This window comes from Coturnix japonica, chromosome 8 (assembly GCF_054131305.1).
Source record: "Coturnix japonica strain WE chromosome 8, WE-NBRP24, whole genome shotgun sequence".
Classification (NCBI taxonomy): domain Eukaryota; kingdom Metazoa; phylum Chordata; class Aves; order Galliformes; family Phasianidae; genus Coturnix; species Coturnix japonica.
In genome coordinates this window covers 14,821,212-14,838,379 of record NC_140670.1, presented here as the reverse complement: position 1 = coordinate 14,838,379, position 17,168 = coordinate 14,821,212, and positions in this window count along the sequence as shown.

Sequence of the window (17,168 nt, the reverse complement as noted above, 5' to 3'; positions counted from 1 at the left end):
GCATTTTAAATAATCTGACAGTAATAAAGGTGCCAACAGTCAGCATTTGAGTTAGGGCAGAGACAGCAGTACAATTTAGCTTTAAAACTCATTAGTCAAGTGTCTCATCAAGGCATAAATCTGGCTTCCAAAGTAGTAAAATAGTTTGTGTGTGTTCTCATGGTTAGAGAAGAGATGGGATCATCTTTCTGTTACCAGCCAGGTCAAAAAGCAGGATGCTGAACTGGATGGATCAAATACTATCACCTATAATTATGTTCCTGAAGGCATGTAGAATATATAGAGTTGCCTTAACAGATTCCCTAAGAGGCAAGACCTTTCATTACCTGGTAAACTCAAGTAGCTGTGACACATATAGCTAGTTATTTGTTAATTTCCCAGTTGATCAAAAGCAGGGTTTTTTTTTTTCCTATTAGCTCCTCAGTGTTCCCTCATTCCTGTCTTAACTTGAAGGAAAAAGGAAAGCCCAATGACACATAAGAGAGCATGAAAATGGCACCACAAAAAGCACAGCATTGCTTAATGAATTGGGAAAAGAATGAGAAGAAAGGAATGAGCATACTCTGTCTTATCGCTTTTTGCAAGGTCCTTCCTGCAGCACTACTTAGAGATGTGCATTGCCTTGCTTTTCCAGTCATCAGGCAAAAAATAACCAAGGAGTAAATTCAAACAGGAATATGGTGACAGTAATTGTAATGCTCACTTCTTGTATCTGAATAGGATCTGTGTCCCCTTGTTTTGTCTAACTGTGTTATATTCTCACTTACAGGTTCTGCAAACCAGATTTAAGATGACTGCATGCTCTTACACTTGAAGTTGTAGCAGCTTCACTAAACAGGTTCAGCATTTAGCTAAACTAGTCATGTCTCCCTGCTTACCCATCTTCTCCAATATAGATATCCTATGATGAAGTGTAAAATGATGGAATATACTAAATAGGTTCTTTGCTTATCCACCTCTAAAGGCACCTTCTGCATTAGGAAAAGAATGAAAGAGTTGAAAAATACCCTCATATTTCATAACATGTTCTAAAATATTAGTGACTCACTAACTTTAAGGGTTGCACATCAAATAGCACGGTTGTTGGTATTCCTTCTCAAAGGCAAATATGGTAAGAAAAATTACTTACACTATTGTGGCTTCTGAATGCAGCTCATGTTTTAGCAGCCCACAACCTTTTACTGGTTCTAAAGGAAGATTCTAATGCTCTCCACAAATACAAGGACTGAGAACAGGTGTAAGGATAAGTTAGTTAAGTAAATAAAATAGTAAGTAGCTGATCAGTTGAGCACAGAGATTGTGGTTTCTCTCATCACTTACTCAAGCCACTGTCAGTAATGAAACTGGAATGCAATATCACATAGCAAGTGAATCAGCACACACACATTCACCTTCACACTGACAGCACAAAGGTGCTAGCCTGCAGCCAGAGTTTCTTGGTTTCTGCAGAAAGGAATCATCCATTGGTTTTCTGTTTAGAGATAATCTTCCTCTGTAACATTCAGGCCCAAATCTCAATTTCAGAAACAAAGCGCAAAGTGTTGACATGCCTGACTCTCATTTTCTTACAATTCCATTAACAGCAGCTGTGAGGAATAGATTTGGGTGAGATTACCTGCACCACCAACTTGCTTTCCAGCAGAGAAGGAATGAGAGCAGACCTGGTCTTCTGGTTGGTTTCTATTCAAGGAACAAATATAGCTGGCATGTTACCAAGTGTTCAGTAAATTATCACCCAGTGCCATCTCTACATTCATGAAGCCCTCCCACAGATGTACTTGAAATATGCCTGTCTTCCCATCTGCAGCAAACTAGCTCCTTAAGGGTTAAATACTATTTAGGGGAGGAAGGAGATAAGTCATCCTATAAAGGAAGCCTTTAATCAGCAATAAAGAAAGGAAGATCATCCTGTTGAAAACAGTGTGAAAGGAAACGTGGAACCATTTCCTCTGCAAACCACACACTCACCATACTATTCATTCCCATGAAGGGTAGTATCAGTCATGTTATAAAGTGAGATCAGCTCCTATTCTTTTCTAGTGAAATTATACAAAAACTTGTTAGGAACCAAACTGAAGACAAAGGAAGATATTTGAAAAGCCCTGAAAGAATTCCCAAAGATGCACTTGCATGCTGGTGGGCTTTTTTTCCCCAGCTCATGCCATAAGTACTTATGCAACAGACAGCAGAAACATATTCAAGCAAGATATGGCCAGTTCTACCTGTTACCTTTGTGAGAGGTGCCAGAGAAGTGTGCAAGAAACAAACTGAGTGTTGGCTTGAGAAAAGCTTCTTGCTTCCTGCTACCTTCTTGCTGTTCAATGACAATTCTGCCCACCATAACGCTTTGTTTAAGAGCCTTGTGGTTGCAGAGGTTTGAAAGCCTCAGGAAGGGATGGACACTGCGTAACTTAGGGTTTGGCAAATTCACCTCCTGAATGTTGCTGGCTGCCAAGAAAATTCATTTTGACTCACATGCATTTTGACTCACATGCAGCCGTATGTATTGTTGTATGAAAGGATATGAATGGGTGACCCTTAAAATCAGCTAAAAATATCCAGCCATTATAGTAGATTTCTATATGGCCTAAAGAACCGTTCCTGTTTGCAGAGGACACCTCCTTCAGCTCCCTGAATGCCACTTGACTAAAAAGCTCAGGCGGTTGGCCTGGCCTGCCTGGGAAAAACGCAGCAGAAGCACGGAAACGGTGGTGACCTGATGATGTGTCAGCGAGGAGTGGCAGGCCTGAAAATGACAGTACAGAGCCCAAATGGAATACAGGCATATAATCAAAGGCCGGTTTGATACATCAGTTCTGCCTTGCAGAGCTTTCTTAAATTCTGTGCAGCAGGAGCCTGGAGGAAACACTGTTTGACTTCCTGCTGCTACTGCTCTACGACTGACAATGCTGTTTAAAAAGATCATTGAGTTACTTCCAAAAATGTGGCCCCTTACTTGCTTCCTGAGTTGGTAACTTCTGAATTGTTTCAGAAAATGGCTGAACTGAGAACCTCCCCAGGTGTTGTCGAAAGGATTTAACAAAGGAACAAAAACAAGCCTTAAAAACAGAGAAGCTCGGGCTCTCTTCTCTTAAAAACACCTTTGGCTGTGTAAAACTAAAACATCCTGAGTCTTAGGCAGCTGCATGCTCTTAACAGTCATTAGTCAGCCTACACAGCACACCCAGGTGATAACTAAGCTTTATCTACTTGTATGCCCGCTAAATGGATATGAGCAATGAGAAATCAAAAATTTCTAGTTTACCTAAAGCAAAATGGTGGCAAACAATTGGGATCTGCTTGATAATATTTTCCTGTTTTGCTGCAGGTGACTCTCTTTGGTTAACTAGCAGAACTTTTCAACTTTGTCTCCAAAACCAAATCCTTTCATTCCACATGCATGGGAACTGCCCATCCTGCACAGGGAAATCACAGGCTTCTTGCCATTAAAAAAAAAAATCAAACTGCTATGTTTCAAAAAGCTGTCTGCTCATCACAAGGTTCTGCCTCCATTAGTTTCATGCTTTAAATTAAACTTCAAAACTCACATCCAGCCAGGATATGTTTCTTGCATTTAATATCTTAGCACTTCCCCTGGAGTTCACGCTCCAACTCTTGACATCAGTCTACAGAAGGACTCAGGTTTGCTGACTGTATTTAAAAGGGAGAAGAGAGAAATGGCCAAGATACACTGTATTCCTAGCAGACAGGATCACAGCCTGGAGTCTGAGCTATTATAAAGCAGAGGTCAAAGAGGTGTCAGATCTGCATCCACTCAGAAGCCAGGTCAGAAAAAAAAAAAAAAAAGAGATTTAGAGCTCTTCTGTCTTAGTGGGTAGGAGGACAAGGACTGCTCACATCTGAAGCCCAGAAACATTGCTGCTCTTTAAAAGTGACAGCTCTCAGACTAATTTTTTTGCTGAGAATTTGCAGCTTGTTTTAATGTCCCCACAGACTATTTGGCAGCAGCACAAAGGTTTCTTCAAACAGCTGTGGGATATTACTGAGCACTCCACACTGCTAGCAGTGCTGTAATTCCCTAACCACTGTATAATTAAGGGCTTTATTGAGGTCCAGTGACATTGCTACGTATTTGAAGTGGTGCACCTCGTTTCTTAGATCTGACTGAAACAAATCAAGAAAAAAAAGGGTGATTTCTATCCAAACCTTGATCTGCAAAGACAGATTCTTTTACTTCATACTTTTTGAGGCCGTAGTCCATTAACGTCTCCCATTTGCCTGCCCCTTGGAAAACAACAATTCTCTAAATTTGCTTTTAGTCACTATCAGAGTCCGAGGACTCAGCCTCGAGACTTGGCACTTTCAAGAACAGAGCAGCTGAACACTGAGCCTTTTGTTCTCATCTCTCATTGAAAAGAGAATGAAATTCCTGAGTGGATGATGTGATCTTGTTCGATCATCATTTATAACTTCTTCCTTTGTTTCCTGCCATGGATTTCCCTGGGAAAGAAACAAAGAAGCTTTCCCTGCTTGCTGTGTGATTTCCCTGCTCTTCTGCTGACAAGCCAAACGTTTGGTGCTGACTGGTGATAACATTACACTCTATGGAAGAGGCAAAGGGGAAACCATCTGTCAGCACTCAAATAATAAAAATTGCCATGGCCACATTTCACTGCTGATGATTTCTTTGTACTTCTACCTTTACAGAGCAATTTTCACTCTCAAAAATCATGCAGACGTTGTAAAATATGTTCAAGAATTAAAAGCTGACTATCAATTTCTGTTATGTGAGTCCTTCATGAAAATACACGCTAAATGACAGGATGACACATACAGACGTTTGCAGAAGCAAACACAATTCTTCTGCTGTAGTAGTGACAGCATTTAGTGAGTGCACTGTACATAGTATCTGCAAGGATGGGAACTCTCTCCTGTAAAACAGGCGTCTAGAGAACTGCTACAAATTTTAAACAACTTGAGTGACAAACACAGGTCACCTTCAGATGCCCAGCGTTTTGTTGAAGTACCATTGCATGCTTCCTCCCCAGCAATGTATGTAGCAAAGACATGAGAAACACTTGAGAAGATTTCAGTCTTTTGCAGTTTTCTTGTTCATCACTACCTGTTCCCTTTGTGGATAGATGTTTTCTAAAATAGATTTTGATATATGCAGACAGAAAGATGAATTATTGTCTAAATGGATTTCATGTGGGTCACCCCCAAATCTCCACAAAATAAAGGAAATACATGTCATAGTCATATTCTATCATATAAAGTAAAACTTCCAATGCACTATAATATAAAGGGAATATTCTGAACAAGTACAGGCATTACAACCTGCTGGTAGAGTAGAAACTACAGACTGATTTTACTACAGTGACTAAAACCCCTTGAGGCCTGATGTAATTTAACCTGTTTTTCTTAAGGAAGTATATTCAATGTAGGTTTCGGCAACATGATTTGTTTTTCACACATCATGAATTCCCCAGCGAAAAATCCTGCCTCTTCTCACACATAGGAAATAAACTGTGTGATGTTCCATGTGAGATTTTCCCTTCAGCAGAAGATTAAAGACAAACAAAAAAACTTAACACAGCAAAACCCAATCCAGTTTTAGTTGAAAACATTGGTAGAATAATCATTCTTATGGGAATTGAAATGAAACAGTAACTTTGACATTTTGAGCTGGATGCAATTTTCCATATCCACTGTATCTGCAATTTTGAGGGGTTTTCCTAATAATAAATGCCCATACTGACCAGGCTTACTTAACATTCGTGCCACTTACTACTCCTTATCTGTCTGACCTATAAAGGAGATAGGGTAAGAAAGGCACAGGGCTCAGACTCATGGCATTCCCAGGAAATATGTTTCTCTCACAGTGATTTCTAGTGATGGCAGTTTCATATACACACAGAAAAAAAAAAAAAAAAAATATATATATATATATATATACATATATATATATTAGATAGCTGAGAGTACAGCAGGTGTCACAGGCTTCTGATCAAGACCATCTCCAGTGAGACAAGTTACACAGCTGGTAACAGAACTCTTAAACATCTGTCCTACAGAACAGAATAGGAGAGGAAGAGCTGAAATTTTGTTTCTCTGGACACTTGAGCTCACTTAAGTTCAAAAGAAGATGCTAAGCACTAAAAGCAATAAACATGCTGGTCTTATATTATTTTTTCCTTCTATGACTCTATATACACAAGTAATTACTTTTCTAGGTCTTAGTAAATTATACTTCCTATTTCTTTCTTTTTTTCTTGTGTCCTAGTATTATAAAAAAATCACAGCTCCCTGCCTCAGTGGCAGATGGAACTAAAGGTGACTGAAGACTCATGGGTTGTACCCAGGGACAACTGGCAGACTGTCATTGAAACAGATCTGGAGAGGCACACAAGAAAGAATCTAATAAATGGCCAGTCCTGAGTATCAGCTGTCCTAAAATACATGTTTGTCGCACAGAAGAATATCATTTTATCATCTTTAACTGTAATATTGCTTCTTCTAATGCCAGAATGAGCAGCTAGAGTGAATCTGGTATAAGACAATGTACATAAAATCCATTGGTGTTCCAATTAAAAATAAAACTGTTATATTTCCTTTCACCATTTAAAGGCAGCTGTAAGAAAGAAGTGGACAGACATTAGCTCATTATCACATATGTTGTGATAGGACAGGGGGAAATAGTTTCAAACTAGAAGAGGGGATATTTAGGCTGCATATAAGAAAAAAAGTCTTTAACAGTAAGGGTAGTGAGGCACTGGAACAGGTTGCTCAGAGAGGTGGTGGATGTCCTGTCCTTGGAGACATCCAAGGATGGACAGGGCTCTGAGCAATGTGTTCAAGCTGCAGGTGTCCCTATTCATTGCGGAGGAGTTGGACCAGATGATCTTTAAAGGTCCCTTCCTATTCAAACAGTTCTATGAAACTATCACATTATTTTTAAGTCCATGCATGTAAATAAAGCCTTCAAATTCTTCGCCGTCCACCTTCAAAACAGATAAGGCATATCCTCTCATGTACGAGGAACCAAGAATTACTAAGCAGATAATGATCTACACATGAACGTGCTTGTATCAGCAAAACCAATTTCTACAGGGAGATGGACATTCTGTGGGTGCTGCATTTGAATATTCTAACTTTCATGCAGTCTCTATGGGAGCCTCCCCACCCTCTGGTAACAGATGTTATGTGATACCCAGATACTTGGTTATTTTTGTTGTTGTTCTTTAATTTCTAGTTCAAGATATCTCCTCTAGTTCAAGTCTGGACTGAAAGATGATAAAAACCCAAGTCTTTTCAGACTTAGGAGATGAGCACACAATGTCTTTCACTATAGAAGATTATTTTCGTAACTTATTTATGCAGCTCAGTGATCAGGCACTAGAAATATCAGGCACAAATTAATTCTTAGTCACTTCTGGTGACAGTCTCACCTGCAAGCCATGATAGTCATGGCCTTTTCTGGGACTACTGACAGAACAAGCCTTGTTGCATGACTGATGATGAGGTATCATACCTCTATACATGTTTCTGTTGCTGCACATTTCTGTTTCTTTCCCTAAGCTCAGAAAGAATTAATGAGAAGATAAAGTGCTTTGCCATAGTCAAGTGTATGTAAACCCCACAAAATTTCCTAAATAGGAAAAAATAATAAAGAAAATAGTAGGTAAAAGGAAACAACAGTAGCTCAATTGGATAGATGAGAGTCAAGCTGAAGAGAAATTAAAATCAGAGCACTAAAGAGGTGCACATGCACAGTGAGATTATTTTAGAGGTAGCTGGACTAAATCATTGAACTTCTCAATGAAAGAGAGTTACCTGTGGGTAGTGTCAAGTTCCAAAACATAATTCTTCTATGTTCACAACTGGAGGCCAGACCTGAGGCAGGTTAAAATCAGAAAAGACCTCTTTTGCCTGTGACTACCAGGAGTTTAATACTGTAGCCATCTTCAGCAGTAGCTCTGTGCTGTTGAGACTGGATTATTCCACACAGCAAATATTTTGGCTGGCTAATTCCCTCCACATGCATTAAACCATATCCCTTGCAAGGCACTGTCCCACCTTTCTTGGAGGACACCCTGCATCTTTCCTCCTTAGGCTCTGCTGAGCACCATTGTACTGTCACAAAGCATTCAGCCTCATGTGTGTTACAGAACTGTTGCTAGGAGCTGGCTATTCAAATCATTAGCCAGGCCAAAAGGAGACCAGCAGAATTTTATTTTCTGGCCACTTTGATTTATGTTGATTCCAAGTTACGATTATCTTGGATGCATAATGGAAAGCCCTAAGTACTCTGGAATCCCTCTTCAGCTTTCAACAACTTGTCCCCCTTTTTGTTCGAATTCTTGCATCTTCTTATCATCCTTCCACTCCACCCCAGCCTCCTACAAATACTGAATATTAGTTCCAGTCACAGCCCTGCATCTGTGGGTAAGTCTGACCGCCTTTACAGCTTGCAAGAAGTCAGTGGGAGCATTTGTCTGCCTTCTCCTGGCAGTCTCTGCTATATCTGCACCACACCATTAGTTCTGTTTCCCAGATTGGCACAGATTGCCTTGCTTTATATTTAGCTACAACACACCTCATGATGTTTCAGAATGTCCTCAGGTAAACTTACTAACTCCCCTGTCAAACCCATGAATCACACCTGGCATCTTCTATTTCACACACCAAGAAGAAGCGTGATAATACACATTTAATATCCATGCATTAGATGAGACATCCACACATACCCCTTAGCATACCTGCTTGTTTGAAATGTTTTCAACCAAGCAGCCAATAAGATTCCAATGATCAGAAAAAAGGAGCAGATGTTCCCACACAGAGCTGCAGCATTCTACATTGCACAGAGGGAGTGGATCATGAAGTGTTTCCTTTTGCTAGATCTCAGGACACAGGACATAAAACACAGAATTAACTTTGCATTGCTATGGTTCCTTTCACAAACAGCCAGAGCTGGAAGAAGAGCTGCAATCTTAATAGGTTGCTGAGATATGTCAAGAGAGGAGAAGGAATTTCTATTTTTCATCATGTTACCGCTGATTTCTTTCCCCACATCCCTGTAATCTCAGTTCTCTTCAAAGACACACCCATGAAAACGGTGAGAAATTTATTTTGCCCAGAGAGGCTGTGGATGCCCCATCCCTGCAGGCATTCAAGGCCAGGCTGGATGTGGCTCTGGGCAGCCTGATCTAGTGGTTGGTGACCGTGCCCATGGCAGGGCGTTGAAACTAGATGATCATTGTGGTCCTTTTCAACCCAGGCCATTCTATGATTCTATGGTCTTGGAAGTGCAGTTTTCCATGATACTGGAGTTTGCATATTGCCAGGATACAACATCAGCTTGGTTAAATAGACCAAGCAATGTCGGAATCTATGTAAAGTCTGTGTAAGGGCAGCTGCCTTTGGGGAACAGCTAACAGTCAGTAAGAAACAAAAGCATGAAGATCGAAGAGTAAGACTTCACATGGAAGTACAGGAGAGTGGACTTCCTCTCTCCTGGATGTGGATCCCATCCCATTTGTCTCTTTTTCTTCCAGCATACTTTACCTGTTTGTGTAACTGAGACAGAGCGACTTCACAAAAGGCAGGGTATATGAGATGCAGTAGAATGGAGAAATGTAGTAAAACACTAGTGGACCAAAATCAAGGGTAAGACCATTTCCCTCCTTCGTGGACCAAGATCTCCTGCAACCTATTTCTGCAGGAAATTTTCTGATGCACCTATATCCAAAGCGAGCTTTGCAAAACCCAGATAGAACAGCTTTCCACAAATCACTGCCTCATTTAATACATGCTTCAGTGAGTTCTGCTTTCATCAAAGCCCACTTTTTCCCTTTCCAAGGAGCTCTCTGTCTCCCTCAGTCCCAGGAGCAAATGATGATTTGCACCCTCCTTTGCTCGAGTTCTGGGGATGTCTCCAGACTCACAGGCCTCTGCAGCACACACAGCCTCCCAAGGAGTCCTTCCTCAGAGCTCTCACTGGTTACCTAATGGTTAACTCCTCTCTCCTGAATGTTGGGCACATCTGCATTAATATGTGTTCATTTTATTATGTCCTTTCCTGTTGTGCTCATAACTTTCAAAAGAGTTTCTAAAAGCTTTAGCATCACCTTTCCCTGTCTACCTTGATGCTGACTGACGTATGATGCTCAAACAGGCAAAAATCCCCTTATAAGAGTAAGGCATGCTTTCACAATCACTGTCTGCCTGGCGGGGGTGTTGGGAAACATCTCTAGCACAGTGTGCGCAACTGCTCTGTAAGACCTAACTACTCTTCAGTTTTCTCTCATGTGTAAATAGCTCTGCCACAACTGTAAAAGGGAAAAAGCTCAACAGGAAAGACAGACATGACCAGTTCCTTCCTTAGACAGTCTCATTGACTTCAGCTCTGCCACTCTGAGCCACCACTGGCAGTACGAAAAGGAACTGAGGGGAAGTAAGTTGGGGCAGTGAGCTGTGTACTCACAGAGTACTTGTTGCAGAACAAGACATAAGCCCAGGCAAGTCAGAGCATCACTGAACAGCAACAGGGTGTTGCCCAGTTCCAAAAGCAGCAGCAGGCAGATCTGTGGCAATCACAGAACCACCTGCACAGAGTGGAGTGAGAAGGTTCTGGTTTATTCCCTAGCTTGTAGACTTACCAAGACAGCCTCTGCAGGCTGACATGGACCAGCTTTTGTTTCCGTCCTTCTTGTTGCTGTTTTTAGTTACCTCCTTTGTCAGTAACATTTTAACAAAGATGTTTTCAAGTCCACTCTTCTACTGGATTTTCTTTTCCCTGAAGGAAAGCGTGCACTGTAACATCTGTATCATCATGTCTCTCTCTAACAAAAAATTGTAATGAATCTAAAAAGCCACAGATAAGCTACAGAATTAATCCCATCAATTGCCCGTCCTACTAACAGACAATGTATGGGTTCCTGTAATTCTGTGGTTTATTAGCCAGCTGTAAGAAAGCAGCTCTGTCAGTCAGTTGGGTTGCAGATCTCAAAGCACAGAAAATCAGACAGTCTGTTTTTTTTTTTCAGCTTCCAAGAGAGTTTGGTGCAGGAGAATGTTCTCATGACAGCAGTTCTGGGGAAGAGCAGTCCTGTGCCCATTGTGATCTGCAACGCTGCCCTGGATTCTTGACTAAAATGCATGATCAGACACGCAGATCACTAGGAGCTCATTCTGGTTCTACCACTGATCTTGTTTGCAGCTTTGAGAAGTGCTACCCCTTCTGTCAATTTCCACATGAGTAATATGAGAAATTCCAATTAATAATAATAATAACAATTAATAATTAATAATTCTGTAAAGCACTGGGCTAAAAAATTAAATATGCAAGATACTTTCAGAACAGGACAGTGCAGTTGCTAGTGAAGAAGTCTCTATTGTAGAATAGCAACCACTACAAACTCAATGCAGCAAATTGGGTTAAAACAGAATTGGGGTTTTGGCCAAGCCAGAAAAAAGCGGTACCAACCATTTGCCAAATATTTGCATATTGTACTCTAATGCTTACTTTCATGAAGGCTCCACACGATACCTTCAGACAAAACTGATGTCTAAGAGTAAACTGGAGGTAACAGCACTAGATATTTCAGAAAAGGGAATGCAGCTCTATTCACATTTGCATTGCCTTGGAAACTTCTAAAAGCCACACAGAGAATTACATTATTTTTCCCAATAAAAGTGTTCTTTTCTCTGACTGCAAAGGAGCTATAGCTCACTACAGGACACACACACTTACAGCATTCTGAGTGCCTGAATTGACTCATTGTTGAAGGACATCTAAACCATAATTTATTGCTTACATCATTACAGGACTCTCTGAAGCCCTATTTTTCATAGACCATATACTTTGAGTTATGCAACCTTTGTGGAAGTGTGCTATGTATTCCTGAGTTATTTGATACAGCCTTACACGGAAGCATTCTCTAGCTCACTTAACATCCCCTATCAGGAGACTGGAACTAAAAGACCCTGAGTGCCTGACTTCAGTTTTGTTTCCCTGTCTACTAGCACACTTCAGCACTTTCTGCATTATCATATCACAAAGAGCTATGCTATGTATGATGGGACATTAGTGCATGTTTTCAAGAGGATGAGGCAAATCTCTATTCACATCAAATTCTAAAGTTTGCAGGTAGACTCATCACTGGCCCAACTGACAAAGACAGCATTCCTGCTGTTTACTTGTTCACAGTCATGAAAATATGACTTCACTGGTATCCGAGGTGTTCTGAAACCACCTGGTGATGACCACCAGCAGTTCTGCTGGTAACTCATAGTCAGAGTTCCCCTCTGTTTTAAAGGCCCTGAACTTCACTGAACTAAAACACAGTTCCTAAGACTGAGATTTTAATCTTGCCTTGATGCACTTGTGTCCAGTGCACCTGTAAAAGAAACCAGTTAATTTCATCCAGATTTTCAGATCCAGAAGAAAGCACTCTGCATAGTTTACTTGGTAAGTCAACCCAGCCAAAGAAATTGCCCGGAAGCCTATGCTCGGTGTTTGCTGGTCAAAGCCTGTTAGTGTTCCAGACAAATTTCCAGTATGTTTCCAGTTAAACTCCTGACAAATACTCTATAAGCTAACTTGGGTCTGTAAAACACCTTCTGACTATGATGGTTCATCACCAATGATGTCTTAGCTGAATTCCCAGCTCCACGTCAGCACTGAGAACATCCAGTGCGTAACTGGACTTTCCTTTCCCCCCCCCCCCCAAAAAAAAAAAATAAATTGTGTATTTTGGACCAGAAAACAGTTATTAAAGGTCATTTTCATGAGCACGGCAAAAAAATACTTGAACTCTGTATAACTCGGGGTTATGTAACAGTTTTACAGCTTAAAATCATACTAGTGATTTTCTATTTTTGCTGCCACATGACAGATGCCAATCCAGCTGGCCTCTCCCTTTGGACACGGCCTTCCCTCCCCCAGTGTCAGCAGGAAGAGATGAGAATAGAGGAGCAGAATATTGTAGGCAAACAATTGGCTGGATACTTTGGTCCCATACATCTACGTAGCGCTATGTAAATGAGAGGCATCTAGATGCTGCCTTTGTGGAAGGGATATGAGCAGCACAAAGCTGCAGAAGGAGCTCTGACCTCTCCTGCACTGGAACCACTTCTTTCTGTGTATAAAAAGAAGCAGAAAATGAGTCAGAAATGGGGAGAGAGAATATGGGAAAAGGAGAGTCATGTTTCAGCGCAGGAAAAGGACAGGGAAGGAGCACAGTTCTGCAGACAGTCCAGCGTCCCCGTCACACTACTACACAAGCAGCACAAGCTGAAACAGCTTCCTGCAGCACACAGGTACTCCAGCCATCTAAAAGCCAGGAAGGCACCCTGACTGCACTTTGGTGAAGAGCAAAGTGACATTCCCAAACTTAAAAAAGAGCAGGCCCTTAATCACTGCCTGTCAGTTATCCCAGCCTGCCTCAGCCCTTCTTGTTCCACGTGGCTTCAGGGTTCTGGCAAGGAAATTGAAAAGATGAAAATCACATTTCCCGTACTACCAAGTATTGCAGCACACCAGATGCCCATGTATGACCTTTCACACATTATTCTGCATATAAGAAAATATATTCGTAAGTGATAAAATCTGTTTCTACTCACCCCTGCTGAACTTGGAAATGAAATCTTTATCCAAGTGTTTTTCTTCTGCTATACATTCACACCAGCTTATTACTGCAGAATAGCAGGCAAGTGCTGAGCTGTGAACATTGGTTTGCCGTTGTCTGAATGGTTACAAAGTGCTGAGTTCTGTACAAAATAGCTTTTTACTTCAAAGTTTCTCAGAAGAGATCTGGGTTGTTTGCACAGGTTTGCTATTCTGGCATTGCTTACAAATGCTGAACTATAGAAGACAAGTTGTTATTGAACGAAAGATCTTACACACTAGATTTCTTTCTTTTTTGTTGTTTTTTTGCACGGTACCAAGTATCAACTGTACTGGGAAAAAATAAAATAACTTCACAATTAAACAAATTTTCCAATGAAGTGAACGTCTTAATTCTTTGTTTCATTCCTCACCTTCTTTTGACAAACAGAAGAACAGCAAAACAAACGTATGGTGTTTCCATTTAAGCTTCTGGACAGAGCAAAAGACTGGAATTTTGAATAACTCTGTGTTGTCTTTAATGAACAATTTTTTAACCTACAATTAACTACATTGAAATCTTATCTAGTTGTCTCTCTTACACATCCTATGACTTCAGTGCTACTCTACTGACAGTACGTTAGGAAAAGGCTCTTCTAGAAAAAATGTAAGATTCAGCATTTCTCACACACTGCAGTGTGTTTCAACAAGCACAAACTTGGGCTTCTTCTTTCTAACATCTTCAAGATAAAATGAGAACTAGAATAGGATGAGAAGCTGCATTTTGGATCTTACAAATGTAGGAGACATTAAGAGAGGCAATTATTTTTACAGGAGTGAAGTGTTCTGCCACAAGGCATTGGAATGCAATTTGGATATTTCAATCCCCAATGTGCAGGTCAAAATCTCACTTTTAAATAAGAAAAAAGCAGAAAAAAAAAAAAAAAAAAAAAAAAAGTGGAGTTACCTCGACTGTAACAACACCAAACAATAATTTAGAACCGACAAAAAAGGAGCAGTGCATTTCTAAGGCAAATTTCTTAGAACTTCTTTATACATTTTCAAAGCACTTTCTTAAAGAGGAGTTGTAACTATTGCTTCATAATGGGCAGTTGTATGCCTGTGTACAGGTCCCACCTTACCCAAGGACACATACTTCCACAAGGATATTTTAGAACTATGGTAGCTGCACTAGTCCTGAAGTACAGAAACACCACAATTGTGTCTCATAGCAAAACCTGTCCCAAAACTAGAAATGATATGTTTTGTTTAGCAGACTTTGATCATTTGGTGTTACTTAGAACTAAACAAACTGAAGATTTTCCATCAAAAGGTGATGTTGCTGTAAAGAAGAAACTGCTGCCTCTATCCTGTTTTCAATTACTGTACAATTATTATGACATCTGGTTGCTCCAATCTATGTGATACACTGAGTTCACTGTCTAACAATTTGGTGGTAAAGTTCTGAGCAACCAGTGTGTGAATGGGCATCACACCATAACATTCACCCTTCAGCTTTTTTTGCAGCTAAGCTGCTTCTTTTCTACTGCCTCTTCTATGTTCTAAGCTTCCTCCTTCTAGTGGATGGACTCATCTCTTTTTACTGTCTCTTATACAAAAGTGCCGTGCAGCCTCTGGTACACTGTCTGTTCAATGCACATATTTTCACTATACATTTTCACATAGCTCCATAAAAACATGCAATCGAAAAGAAACAAAAACCACAGCACTGAGAACAGTGCCTGTGAAACATGATTTATCCAGTTCCTAGGGGGATGTGTGCTTGGAGATGAGTAAACAAATGTAACAAACTCTTCAGGTCAACCTCCTAGTTTACATAAAACTGCTAAGTCCAAACATACTTTTGCATAGGAAACAATATTTTTGCATCATTTTAGAAATGTTTACAAGAAGAAATAGTAAGTAAAGGGGAAACAGATCTAGATAAAGATCTGGGATAAAGATCTTCTTGGACACATCTGCCATTTAAGTAGCTGGCCTAGGATGCTCCCTCCATCACCATACAGCTGGTTGACTTATAGCAGTAAAACCTGCCTGACAGCCCCATCTGGCTGTGTCAGTAACTGTCCTTACCTTCGAAAATGTACAGATAACTGACTACTGTTTGCAGTGGTATAGCACTGGTTAGTATAATGGGAACTGTTCACATTTAGTTTTTCAAGTTCATGTGGTGCATCATTTAATTTCAGCCTGTGGAGCAGCTTGCAAAGACAAGGCTGTGTGTTCCTACCACTGCCCACTATCCAGGGCTGCAACCCTCATTTTGGTGTAGTGAAGCTGATGGCCGGCTTTCCCTGTGTACTGGCAAAGGAAAACCTGACCCTGTTTTTACAGTCCCGTGCACTGCAACTATGTCAATGAATCATACTGGTGACTCACTGTGGTGTCTGTTGATTCTTCAGAAACATTGCTGTAGAGTCCAGGTCTTTAGGAAACAGGTTTATGCAAAAGTTGAAGGATTCAAAATTGAATTTGGGTTTACAAAAAAATCAACCTAAATTCATGGTAAAGCACCTTCATTCTCTGTCTGTACTGACCAATGCGTAAGAGAGAAAGACAAGTTAAGAGTGCAAGGTTGCAATCTTCAGCTGTCTAGAGATTGCATCATTACTTTATCACGGTGTGGCATCACACTGCTGTAACATAACACAAACTGCATCAATCAGAGGCTCTATAATGACCAAAGGGAGCAGAATTCTCACCTCAAAAGCTTAAAAAAAGGTCTTGCATAATGACATTTTAAAAACACAATTTTCTATGAGTCCTATGATTTCCTATCTGAACACTTCAAGCATTTTTCCAGTAAGGTAAGAAAAATTGTAACTGAGATTCTCCACTGGTCCTAAACACCAAAAAACCTTGAAGTAATACATCAACCTCAAACTCTTCCCATCAGGTTGTGAAATATGGCAATACTGACAAACTGAAGGGTGTCTTTCCACACTGTCATAGTTAGCTCACCGCAGTGTCCAGCCAAGAGAGGTTGAGTTACTACACAGACTCCTTTGGGCCCAATTAGTGACATGCTATCCACATGTCAATTCAATTTTTTTCCCATGATTTTATTAAAAATGACCAGATTTGGGGCCTTTAAGCAACCACGAGCTCTAGCTTCTTGTTCTTTTTATCTCCTTTCTTCATTTTAATATTTTCATAATTTCTGACATTATTTTTGTCCTCCTTTCTGTCATTCCCCAGGTCCGTGCTGCTGGGATGGAGTGGGGGTAGAACTGCTGGGCAGTTAATTTGAGGAATTCTTACAATGCCGTGCGCTCAGCCTCTGGAGAAATGAATGGCTTGCATTACATGGTTATGACAGATTTAATTACATCAGAATCACTCCCAAGTGTACAGTGCCTTGTAAAAGGGTTTGGAAGCAGAAACTGAAAGATTTCTTTTGGGCTTCAGCTAAGGCCACAAAGAAAATCATCTGCATCTTCAGGAAAAGTGAGCACGTGCTCAAATGGTGTGTCAGAGAACACCTGCACCTCTTACCTTCTTATTTAAGTAAGACCTGTAACAGGTTCAGAAGACAAAGAAAAGTCTATCTATGAGCAACCTGGTGGTTAGAAGTATAGAA